The 13362-nt window shown below is 40.7% G+C and overlaps 1 pseudogene; it reads left to right on the plus strand.

Annotated features, from left to right (window-relative positions):
* Positions 1-12460: 12460 nt before the first annotated feature.
* Positions 12461-12578, plus strand: LOC145141513 (5S ribosomal RNA; annotated as a pseudogene).
* Positions 12579-13362: the final 784 nt, after the last annotated feature.

A 13362-nucleotide genomic window follows, 5' to 3' on the forward strand; every position in this document is an offset into this window, starting at 1 on the left:
ATTGGGCAGGAAGATAAAGATGCTTAGATCTGATAGAGACGGTGAGTATCTTAGTATCGAGTTCCATGACTACCTCAAGGAATGTGGAATAGTTTCACAATTGACACCTTCTAGGACACCACAACTTAATGGTGTAGCTGAGAGACGTAATCGAACCTTGTTGGAAATGGTTTGTTCCATGATGAGTCAAGATTTACTTCCAATCTCATTATGAGGATATGCCTTAGAGACTGCCGCCCACATCCTTAATCGTGTCCCAACAAAGAAGGTTGACAAAACACCTCACGAGATGTGGACAAAGAAGGTTCCCTCGTTAGTACATATCAAGGTTTGGGGTTGTGAAGCTTTCGTTAGATGAGAAACTCACGATAAGCTTGAACCTCGAAGTGAGAGATGTATTTTTATCGGCTACCCACAAAAGTCCTTTGGATATTTGTTCTACAGACCTAGTGAGAACGTGGTTTTTGTAGCACGAAGAGGAGTCTTTCACGAGAGAGAGAGAGCTCATATGAAAAGAGGACAATGGGAGTACCATTGATCTTGAAGAAATTCAAGAGTCAAACGATGAAGGAACTTTTGAAGATGCTAGGGCTCAACCTGAGGAAGAAATTCCAGTTGAACTGGTTGACGAATCATTGCCTCTTAGGCGTTCCACTAGAATTAGAATGCAACCTGAGTTATATGGTTTCCATATCACTACAGATGGTGATACATTTATCAGTGATAGTACACTGGTAAATTTTGATGAATCAGTTAACTACAAGGAAGCAATGGTAGGCCCTGATTCAGCCAAGTAAAAAGAGGCAATGGACAGCGATATCAAGTCCATGTATGACAATCAAGTTTTGAATTTGGTTGTCAATTAGGTGAAACAACCATAAAAATCATGCCAAATTCAAACTTTTAAAACATTTCTAAAACTAGTTAATTATTACAAATCTTGTTTTCAAAATTTCCAATGTCAGAGTTTCCCAGAACCAAATCATAAAAATCATAGGAGGTGTAAGATGACGCCTTCGCCTTCCCGCGATAGTCGGAAGTACCTGAAACAAAATCAACAACTGTAAGCCTGAAGCTTAGTGAGTTCCCCCAAAATACCAACGTCATACAGATATAACCATATCATATAACTAACACAACATGCATAATGAGCCATCAGTCTGACTGGACCGCCTCGCAAGCCATCAGTCTATCTGGACCGCTCTCCGAGCCATCGGCACGTCTGGACCGCCCTCTTGGGGTCTTCAACCTATCCAGACCGCTCGTCGCGCCTTCAGACTGACTAGTATGCCCTAACCGGGCCTGCAGTCTATCCGGTCCGCCCTGGGTGTCTTGGCCTACAACACAAAGCAGGACCTGCCTCAACCTAATCCCAATTCCAACAGACATGTGCATATAATATCATACACTAGCATGCAATAACAGATAGTCATACAGATCTAACAGATCACTAACATGGCAACCATCCTATAACCAAGATACCGATCTAACCGATCCATAACATAACAACCATCCTATAACCAGGATACCGATCTAACTGGTCTCTAACATAACAACCATCCTACAACTAGGATATCAATCTAACAGATTAGTAACATAGCAACCATCCTAAAACCAGGATGAAATCTAACAGATCAATAACATAGCAACCATCCTAAAACCAGGATGCAAATCATAAAGGGTCGGCCTTGGTGTCGTAGACCCTGTTGATATAGTGAGGAGAACTCACCTCGCAAGTAGCTCGAAGTGATAAAGTCAAACTCCTCCAAATGCAGCTCCAATTCCAACACCTACAATCACCGGTGACTCCCTTCCATAAATTCCTAAATTACCAAAATACCCCCAGAGGTCAAACTGGTCAACCCTTGGTCTAAGTCAAAGTCAACGGTCAAAGTCAACAGTCCATGTTGACTCAACTCGTCGAGTGCAGCTAGCAACTCTTCGAGTTCCTTAAGAGTTCAGAAGGTCATAAAAACCCTCACTGAATCGCCGAGTTTCCAGCCAACTCGTCGAGTCTATGTGTGTCCAGAAGTCGGGGAAAACCCTAACTGACTCGTCGAGCCCTCTACTGACTCGCCGAGTCCATGCAGAAACCAAACAACGGGAAAACCCTTCCCAACTCGTCGAGTTCCTTATCCGACTCGCCGAGTTCATACAATCCATTTCTTGTCCAGATGATTTTGAGCCATTCCAAAGTTCCAAATGGTAGATCTAGCTTCCTAAGGCATGCTTATCACGTAAAGTTGCAAACTTTACGTGCATGCAAGGCTCTAAAGGCTTAAAATACCAAATCCAAGCTTAAAATGGGGTTTAACTCAAAGGGAATAGCTCATACTTGCTAAAGCTGGAAACTTTATAGTTATAAAGACCAAGATAAGTTCATATCTGAAGTTGCAACTCCAAATCCTATCCCATACCCGAAAATGGTTCACATACATGCTAGAAAAGCCCTAATCTTAAACATGAAGAGATCTAGAAGGAGGAAAGTCAAGGTAACGACTTGTTACCTTCAAAATGATGCCAATATGCAGAAGAGTCAGATCCTCAACTGTTCCTTGCTCAAAGCTTCTTAATCTTCAAGCTCCTTTCACCAAGATCCACCTTCCAAGCTTAAAACACACAAATATGGAGAGAAAACGCGATTTAGGGTTTATGGGCTCAAAGGGGGCTGTAAGGGAGGCTAAGGGATGCTAATGATCCTTTAAATATGGTGCAAAACCCCGAAAATTAGGGTTTCATCCTCCAGCTCCAACTCGTCGAGTCGGTCCTCCAACTCGTCGAGTTGGTCACTTAAAACACGCGACCCATCTGTGCCTACTCGACGAGTCAGGGCATCCAACTCGTCGAGTCGACCTTTCAAATGGAAAATATAAGATTGAAAAGTTTATACCTGAGAGTCGGGGTGTTACAATGACAATGTGTCAGGTCGTAAGACAGTTGGGTACAAATGGATCTTCAAAAAGAAGACTGACATAGATGGAAAGGTACACACCTTCAAGGCTCGACTGGTTGCGAAGGGCTTTACTCAAACCCCAGGAGTTGACTATGATGAGACGTTCTCACCAGTAGCCAAGATAAAATCTGTTAGGGTAATTGGCCATAGCTGCCTTTCATGACTATGAAATCTGGCAGATAGATGTCAAAACCGCTTTCCTTAATGGGAAACTGGTTGAAGATGTTTACACGAGTCAGCCATAAGGTTTTGTAGATGCAGAGTATCCGAATAGAGTATGTAAGTTTGAGAAAATAGTATATGGATTGAAACAAGCTACTCGCAGATGGAATCTTTGCTTTGACAAGAAGGTGAAAGAGTTTGGCTTCTCTAGAAGCGAAGATGAATCTTGTGTATATGTAAAAACTAGTGGGAGTATAGTAACCTTCCTGGTATTGTATGTTGATGACATACTTCTTATAGGAAACAACATTCCAACTTTGCAAGAGGTTAAGTATTGGCTTGGAAAGTGTTTCGCTATGAAGGATCTGGGAGAGGCTGCTTATATTCTAGGGATAAGGATTTTGAGAGACCGGAGTAAAGACTAAATGAAATTAGTCAGAATACATACTTGGAAAAACTACTAAAACGTTTTAGTATGGAAAATTTCAAGAAAGGGAACTGCCTATCCAAAGTAATACCAAACTGAGTAAGACTCAGAGACAGAGTACGGATGCCGAGATAGCAGAAATGAGTAGAGTTTCGTATGCTTCCGTCGTTGGATCTATCATGTAAGCTATAACTGTAACATCCCCCTCTGGCATGTATCACAATATTGTCTGCTTTGGGCTCCCGACACGAAAACTTCCCAGGGGGTCACCCATCCCTGGATTGCTCTCGCCCGGGCACGCTTAACTGCAGAGTTCTTATGGGATCTGCTACCCTCACGGCTTTAAAACGCGTTGTGACAAGGAAGGTATCCACACCCCTTATAAGAAAATGTTTCGTTCTCCTTCCAAGCCGATGTGGGATCAGGTGCAATCCACCTTCACCCCCCCCATCGACCCGTGCCCCAGCTCTGATACCATTTGTAACATCCCCCTCTGGCACATATCACAATATTGTCCGCTTTAGGCTCCCGACACGAAAACTTCCCAGGGGTCACCCATCCATGGATTGCTCTCGCCCGGGCATGCTTAACTGTAGAGTTTTTATTGTTGGATATAGTGTCTAAGTCCATAACTATATTTGGTATGTACTTGACCCGATCCAATATGGTCCATTTGGGTTGCATGGCATTGCAACACTTGGATAGACAAAATGAGAAAAATGACACTTAAGGTTTATTAGTATATTATAAGTTCTAATATATTAATAATATTATTTAATTAGTATTGGTCAAGAATTAATTTAGAATTAATTTGGTGATCAAAAGGAGACTAATTAAATATATGGGGTTGATTGTGTAAATCATCCATTCTTATATAATGGGCTAATGATCTATGGTTTATGGAGTTGGGCTAAAACCCATAAGGTGCTCCATGGATAGTCCATGGGGGTTATAAACCCATGGATCATGGGAAATGAAAAGCCATGTCAATTAGGGTTTACATGTGGTAACCCTACTTGTGACACAACTATAAAAGGACCCCTTGACTAGCAAAATCGGACCACTAAGTGTAAGAACAAGAGGGCAAGCCGATTTTGTGTGATAGTGAACTTATCTCAAGTTATTCTAAGTGTTGTGATGTTGTGTGAAGCATTTGAGGCATCACATTTAGGGTGCTAGGCTCACAAAGTCATCAAGGAATCCAAGCTACTAAAAGGTATGTTATTCTACTTGATTTTTGTATTACAAGTTCTCCATAACATGCTAGTTAGGATGTAAACCTTGGAAAATCAAATTTGCATGTATATTAGAAAAAACATATATCCAAGGTTTCTAGGGTTGAATGTACACCATAGGAGTGTTAGAATGCTCAAAACCCATCAGTGGTATCAGAGCCTAGGCTTGTTTTCTGTATACTTGATGCAAACTGGTTGAAAAAGTCGAAAACTGTTCACTGTTCATATGAACTCTCCGAGTCCATGGGGGGACTCGACGAGTCCATGAGTAAATTCATCCTACTCGTCGAGTAGGATCATGCACTCGATGAGTAGAAGGCCCTGTGATCAGATTTTCGAGTTTCGCTGCTGGAAATGGATTAGAATCATTACCCTAAACTGTTTTGGACTTATAAAATTTGTTTTTTGAAGTGATAATGATTATAATGGTTATTATCAAATTTCAAGTTTTATATGTGTTAATATGATTCTTGAAATTGTTCAATATGAATGTTTATACTTATGAGTTTTAGAAGATCATAGAAATTATGTGTAAATTGCTTGTTAGTATGATTCTTGATCTTAATGCCTAATGATGGAGTCCATAATTTGTCCTCAAGTTATGGATAACCAAAAGTCACTTCTTTAAAAGTGTCATTAAAGAATAAGAGGTTACATAAAATGAAGAGTCTTCACTTTAATGGACCATTAAACTCATAAGTTATGAAATGAAAAGTCTTGAATAGTTTCAATACTTGCCCTCAAGTTTTGGAATTTGTAAAGTCTTACACCCTAATACTTTAATTTCCAAATTGAACCTTAGAATTTTAAAAGTTTAAAATTCAACCCTTATACTATTATTATATTAAAAGTTTAAATATATAGATATGTATAAGAATAAGTCAGTCTTACCGTTAGTAGACCTCATTCACGAAGCCGGTCTATAAGGGGGGGGGGTATAAGGTTACTGCCTATAAAATGGCAGTTTAATGGGTGTCCACTCTCACTCACCGCTTCCTTGACTGGTGGAGGGTCGTTAACCGAACGGGTAGGATAGGACCTTAATGCTCATTAAAAGTATAATGAAATTATAAAGTAACTATACTTTAATAATTCCCAATCTTAGTTACTTTAGGAAAATGTGAAATAGGTGCTACCCATGAAATTACACTTTGTACCTTACCAAGTCGTTAGTGGAGCGCGTGTGGTTAACCGACACACTAACAAGGACTAGTAAGAGAGGCAAAGGGTAACTTAATTTTATCATAGATCGGTGGAGCGCGTGTGGTTAACCGGAACGTCGATTAGGTGATAAAAGTTAAGGGTACCAAGTCAATTTGCATGGTTATTCACACCTTGTTTGTGATCCTCGGCATCCCAGTCACAAACTTGAGAGGGCACAATCGAGATTCAAACATGCCATTGAAAGTTCAATGTATCTCAAAAGATCTAGGAATTTCAAATCCAATAAAACTTAATAATATATTTCATTTTTGTGGTGGAAATTGGTAAATCGTCATTTTCCCTACCTTCAAATATTTTATAGCTTGGATTACGACATCCCTCTTCGAACTATAAATAGTTTGTTGGGCCCTAGCCTTAATATTTCATTTGGGTGACTTATTAAGGACTCTTTATCTAATAAAACTTGTCTTTCTTTCTTTCAGATGTCTTCCAACACTGCTAGTGGCTCAAACCCTACAGGCTCCTTTTCCCTAATGAACTTGTGTGGGAAAGTCACTTTTGATGGTTCCAATTTCAATGAATGGATTAGGAACATAAGAATGATTACTCTCTATGAGGGCAAAGAGGATGTCCTCGATAAGGAGCTAAAGGTTATCGATGAGTCGACTGCTACTCCTGAGGAGATTGCTGAGTACACTACCCATGAGAAAGATGCCACTAAGGTGTCTTGCATCATGTTGGCCACAATGACAGCAAAACTCCAGAAATCCTATGAAGATTTCTACCCTTTGAGATGCACCAGGATCTGATGGATAGGTACCATCTGAGTGCTCGTCAGGAAAGGTATGAAATCATTTCCTCCATGATAACAGCTAGGATGAAGGAGGGAGAGTCCCTCACCGGTCATTTGCAGAAAATGCAAAGGTTCGTGGACCGGTTATTGAAGCTTAATGTGGACTTCCCTGAGGACATGGCGATTGACATCATTATCCATTCCTTACCTCCAAGTTATGATAAGTTTCGTATGACTTATCATATGAACAAGGAGGAAGTCACACTAAGTAAGCTTCAAGGACTTTTAAGGACCGCTGAAAGTGGCCTTAAAAGTAAATCAGTTGTTACTCCTACTCCTACTACTGCTCCTGTTCTGGCAATTGGGCAGGGAAAGGGGAAGAAGAGGAAGACCCCTTCTAAGGGTACCAAGGGAAAGTCTCTTGATGGTCCTCTTCAAGTGGAACCAAGAAAGGTTCCATTCCTCCTTCTTCAAACCCAAAGGAAGCACAATGTTTCTACTGCCAGGAAAAGGGGAACTGGAAGCGAAGCTGCCCCAAATACTTGCAGGATGTAAAGGATGGGAAAGTTAAACCCACCCATGCATGTATTTACACTATATTGTCTAATAACTCATTGCATACTAACTCTTGGGTGCTTGATACAGGTTGTGGTATTCACATTTGTACTGATTTGTAGGGCCTAAGAAGAAGTGAGAAAGTGAAGCACGAGAAGATAAACTTAATCATGGGGAATAGGAAAGCATCACTTGTTACCAAGATAGGAGTTTATTCTTTATTGCTTAATAATGGGTTAATGTTAGATTTGAATAAATGTTGTTACTCGTCTGAAATGGCGAGAAATATTATTTCCTTTCATGGCTTGTACAAACAATGGTTTACTTTTTCATTTGATAATGATGATGGTGCTATTAATGTTTATTACAATGATGTATTTTACTTTAAAGCATTACCTTGTGATGGTGTATATGAAGCTGTGAATGTTGTAGATAATCTAGGAAATAATGTGTTGTGTATTGATTCTTCAAATAGTTTAGACAAAGCATACTTGTGGCATTGTCCTCTTGGACATGTTAACAAGAAGCGCATATGCCAACTCCAAAAGGCTGGAGTTTTGGAATCATTTGACCTAAAGTCGGATGATAGTTGCGAGTCTTGTTTACTTGGAAAAATGACAAAATCACCCTTCACTGGTACTTGTGAGAGGGGTGAGGGTTTGTTGGACCTCATACACACTGATGTGTGTGGACCCTTCAAAACTGCCACAAGGGATGCTAATCGCTATTATGTGACTTTTACTGATGATTATAGTAGATATGGATATATCTACTTAATAAAGCATAAGTCAGAAACCTTTGAAAAATTCAAAGAGTTTAAGCAGGAAGTGGAGAATCAACTGGGCAGGAACATCAAGATGCTCCGATCCGATCGGGGAGGAGAGTATCTTAGTATCGAGTTCCTTGACTATCTTAAGGAATGTGGGATTGTCTCACAATTGACACCTCCTAGGACACCACAGCTGAATGGTGTGGCTGAGAGGCGCAATCGAACCTTGTTGGACATGGTTCGTTCCATGATGAGTCGAGCCTCGTTACCAATCTCATTCTGGGGGTATGCCTTAGAGACTGCCGCCCATATCCTGAATCTAGTCCCTACTAAAAAGGTTGCCAAAACACCTCATGAGATGTGGACTGGGAAAGTTCCCAATTTGGACCACATCAATATTTGGGGTTGCGAGGCCTTCGTGAGGAGTGAGTCTCATGATAAGGTCGAACCTCGAAGTGAGAAGTGTATTTTCTTCGGCTACCCACAAAGATCCTTTGGTTACCTCTTCTAAAGACCTAGTGAGAATATGGTCTTTGTAGCTAGAAGAGGAGTCTTTCATGAGAGAGAGAGTTCATAAGCCAAGGAAACAGTGGGAGGAAAATTGACCTTGAAGAAATTCAAGAGTCAAGTGGTGAAGGAACCTCAAACCCTAGCAATCAACCTGAGGAGGAAACTCATGTTGATCCGACTGACGAGCCCATACCTCTGAGGCGTTCCACAAGAGTTAGGAATGCACCTGAGCATTACTATGGTTTCCATATTACTGCGGAAGGTGATATGCTTATCAGTGATAGCACACTGGTAAGTCTGGATGAACCTAACAGCTACACGGAAGCCATGGCAGGCCCTAAGGCTGCTAAATGGAAAGAGGCTATGGAAATCGAGATACAGTCCATGTATGACAATCAAGTTTGGAACTTGGTTGACAATGTATCAGGTCGTAAGACAGTCGGGTGCAAATGGATCTTCAAGAAGAAGACCGACATGGATGGTAATGTACACACATATAAGGTGCGACTGGTTGCAAAGGGCTTTTCTCAAACTCCGGGAGTTGATTATGATGAGACCTTTTCACCAGTAGCAAAGATTTAGTCTATTAGGGTTATGCTAGCCATTGCTGCATTTCATGACTATGAAATATGGCAAATGGATGTCAAAACTGCTTTCATTAATGGAAAGTTGGTTGAGGATGTTTACATGAGTTAGCCAGAGGGTTTTGTAAGCTTGAGAAATCCATCTACGGATTGAAACAAGCACCTCGCAGATGGAATCTTTGCTTCGACGAGAAAGTCAAAGATTTTGGCTTTTCGAGGAGCGAGGATGAGTCATGTGTATATGTTAGGGCTAGTGGGAGTATAGTTAGCTTTTTGGTGTTGTATGTGGATGACATACTACTCATAGGAAATGACATCCCAACCTTGCAGGAGGTTAAGTCCTGGCTTGGGAAGTGTTTCTCTATGAAATACCTTGGGGAAGCTACCTATATCCTAGGGATAAGGATATTGAGAGACAGGAGTAAGAGACTAATTGGACTTAGTCAGAGTACTTACTTGGATAAGGTGCTGAAGAGGTTCAGTATGTAGGATTCCAATAAAGGGGAATTACCGATCCAGAGTAACGCCAAACTGAGTAAGACTCAGAGTCCGAGTACAGAGGCTGAGATAGCTGAGATGAGTCATGTACCATATGCTTCCGCTGTGGGCTCAATCATGTATGCTAGGACTTGTACTCGCCCTGATGTGGCCTTTGCTTTGAGCATGGTCAGTAGATATCAAGGGAACCCTGGCAAGGCTCACTGGACTGCGGTAAATAACATTCTCAAGTATCTGCGAAGGACTAAGGACTGGGTCCTTACCCTTGGTGGCAGTGATGACTTGAGAGTGGTAGGGTATAACGATGCTAGCTTTCAGACTGATAGGGATAATTTACGCTCTCAGTCAGGCTGGGTCTTTATCCTAAATGGAGGAGCAATTACTTGGAAAAGTTCCAAGTAGGAGACGGTAGCTGATTCAACTTGCGAATCAGAGTATATAGCAGCAAGTGAGGCATCAAAGGAGGCGATATGGCTAAAGAACTTCATTGGAGACCTTGGAGTTATACCGGCTATAAAAGAGCCAATGGAAATTTTCTGTGACAGCGAAAGTGCGGTTGCTTTAGCTAAGGAACCAAGGGATCACAGGAGGTCCAAACACATTGACAGAAAATACCATTTCATTAGACATCGAATAGAAGAAGGACTCCTCGTGGCAAAGAGGGTATCATCAGATGAGAACCCAGCAGATCCCCTCACGAAAGGACTTAGTAGGGTTAAGCATTTACAGCATGCGAGACGCATCGGGCTGAAGGTTGATATTAGTTTTAATAATTAGATAGTTTTTTGAAACTTGTAAAATGTAATTGACATTTGATGATTAAATAAAAGTTGTTATTTATTGATGAGTAAAGTGTTACTATCTTATGTTAATCGTTTACTATTGTTTCAATTTTGCATGTTTTGACTTCCAGAATAATTATATTATTCAAACTCTCCGCATTCAGTCTTACTTTGGAAGTAGGTATTGAATAAATACTGTCATGAATTGGGTTTGTAGATTGTCTAAGGTGTATTAGACATAGCAATGGTTGCTGCAACATTCATGAGTGCTCATAAGGTCTGAGTATTGGACTCAACCCACGCTCACTTGTATCACTTCATGGAATTTATCTCGAGTGACCGTGAGACGGTAATATCATATAAATCTTTAAACCTAGAGATATGAGTTGTTGAATATGAATTGGTTATACATTGATTGTACGAAAATGCATTGGTAACTCGATATTATAAAACGTGCTTTTGTGCATAATTCAACAAGTAGTCAGTACAAGCATATGATTCGAAGTTTATCTGTTCCTTCTAGGATTAGAAGTGATATCTGTGCCCCTCGATGATTTTTTTTACCTATGTACCGGGCCCGGTCAGAACCTAATTGATGTGTTCAATTTAGTTCTATGTCAAACAGATCAGAGATCGAGAAACAAATGCTGGACAATAAGTAAGACCATGTTCCATGTATTTGTCCGACTGATATCGTGAGAGCAGAGGATTATATGATCACTTATCTTAAATGGCGTATCATCATCATCTCAGTTCCGAGAGACTTTGAAAGAGCTACGATTCCTGAAGTCATATCTGCAACTATAGTTATTAGACTTATCCAAGTGGGAGACTGTTGGATATATTGTCTAAGTCCATAACTATATTTGGTATGTACTTGACCCGACCCAACATGGTCCATTTGGGTTGCATGGCATTGCAACACTTGGATAGACAAAATGAGAAAAAAGACACTTAAAGTTTATTAATATATTATAAGTTCTAATATATTAATAATATTATTTAATTAGTATTGGTCAAGAATTAATTTAGAATGAATTTGGTGATCAAAAGGAGACTAATTAAATATATGGGGTTGATTGTGTAAATCATCCATTCTTATATAGTGGGCTAATGATCCATGGTTTATGGAGTTGGTCTAAAACCCATAAGGTGATCCATGGATAGTCCATGGGGATTATAAACCCATGGATCATGGGACATGAAAATCCATGCCAATTAGGGTTTACATGTGGTAACCCTACTTGTGACACAACTATAAAAAGGACCCCTTGACTAGCAAAATCGGACCACTAAGTGTAAGAACAAGAGGGCAAGCCGATTTTGTGTGATAATGAACTTCTCTCGTTATTCTAAGTGTTGTGGTGTTGTGTGAAGCATTTGAGGCATCACATTTGGGGTGCTAGGCTCACAAAGTCATCAAGGAATCCAAGCTACTAAAAGGTATGTTATTCTACTTGATTTTTGTATTACAAGTTCCCCATAACATGCTAGTTAGGATGTAAACCTTGTAAAATCAAATTTGCATGTATATTAGAAAAAACATAGATCCAAGGTTTCTAGGGTTGCATGTACACCATAAGAGTGTTAGAATGCTCAAAACCCATCACTTATGGGATCTGCTGCCCTCACGACTTTAAAACACGTTGTGACAAGGAAGGTATCCACACCCCTTATAAGAAAATGTTTCGTTCTCCTTCCAAGCCGATGTGGGATCAGGTGCAACCCACCTTCACCCCCCCCCCCATTATAGGGGTTCTGATGGGATCCGGTGCATTAGTGCTGGTATGTCTGATGGGTGACCTCCTGGGAAGTCCTCGTGTCGAGTGGCCCAAAGCGGACAATATTGTGATACGTGCCAGAAGGGGATGTTACAAATGGTATTAGAGCTAGGGCACAGGTCGATGTGTTCGACAGGGACGTCGAACCCTATAATGAGGGGTGAAGGTGGGTTGCACCTGATCCCACATCGGCTTGGAAGGAGAACGAAACATTTCCTTATCAAGGGTGTGGATACCTTCCTTGTTACAACGCGTTTTAAAGCCGTGAGGACAACAGATCCCATAAGAACTCTGCAGTTAAGCGTGCTCGGGCGGGAGTAGTACCGGGATGGGTGACCCCCTGGGAAGTCCTCGTGTCGAGTGGCCCAAAGCGGACAATATTGTGATACGTGCCAGAGGGGGATGTTACAATGACATATACTCGCCCTGATGTGGCTTTTGCTTTGAGCATGGTTAGTCGTTATCAGGTAAATATAGGTAGAGCTCATTGGATAGCGGTTAAGAATATTCTCACGTATATGCGAAGAACTAAGGACTGGGTCCTAGTGCTTGGTGGCAGTGATAACTTGAGAGTAACTGTGTATAGTGACGCTAGCTTTCAAACAGAAAGAGACAACTTCTGTTCTCAATCTGGTTGGGTTTACCTTAAATGGAGGAGCGGTAACCTGGAAAAGTTCCAAACAAGAGACGGTGGCTGATTCTACCTGTGAATCAGAGTACATAGCAGCAAGCGAAGCATCGAATGAGGCTGTTTGGTTGAAGAACTTCATCGAAGACCTTGGAGTTGTGCCAGCCATCAAGGAGCCGATGGAGATTTTTTTGTGATAATGAAGGAGCAGTTTCATTAACAAAGGAACCAAGAGATCATGGCAGATCAAGACATATCGACAGAAAATACCATTTCATCAAACATAGAGTAGAAGAAGGTCACCTCGTCGTGAAGAGAGTATCATCAGAAGAGAATCATGCAGACCCCCTTATAAAGGGTTTGAGTAGGATTAAGCACATTCATCATGCTAGGAGCATTGGTCTGAAAGATGATATTAGTTTTAGGAGTTAGATAGTTATTTAGAAACTTGTAACAAAGTAAATCTAATTGACTTTTGATGATTAAGTAATGGAGAATTATTTATGAGTATTGTTTAATAT

Source organism: Lactuca virosa, chromosome 9 (assembly GCF_052849685.1).
Source record: "Lactuca virosa cultivar CGN04683 chromosome 9, Lactuca_virosa_CGN04683_v6, whole genome shotgun sequence".
Taxonomy (NCBI): Eukaryota; Viridiplantae; Streptophyta; class Magnoliopsida; order Asterales; family Asteraceae; genus Lactuca; species Lactuca virosa.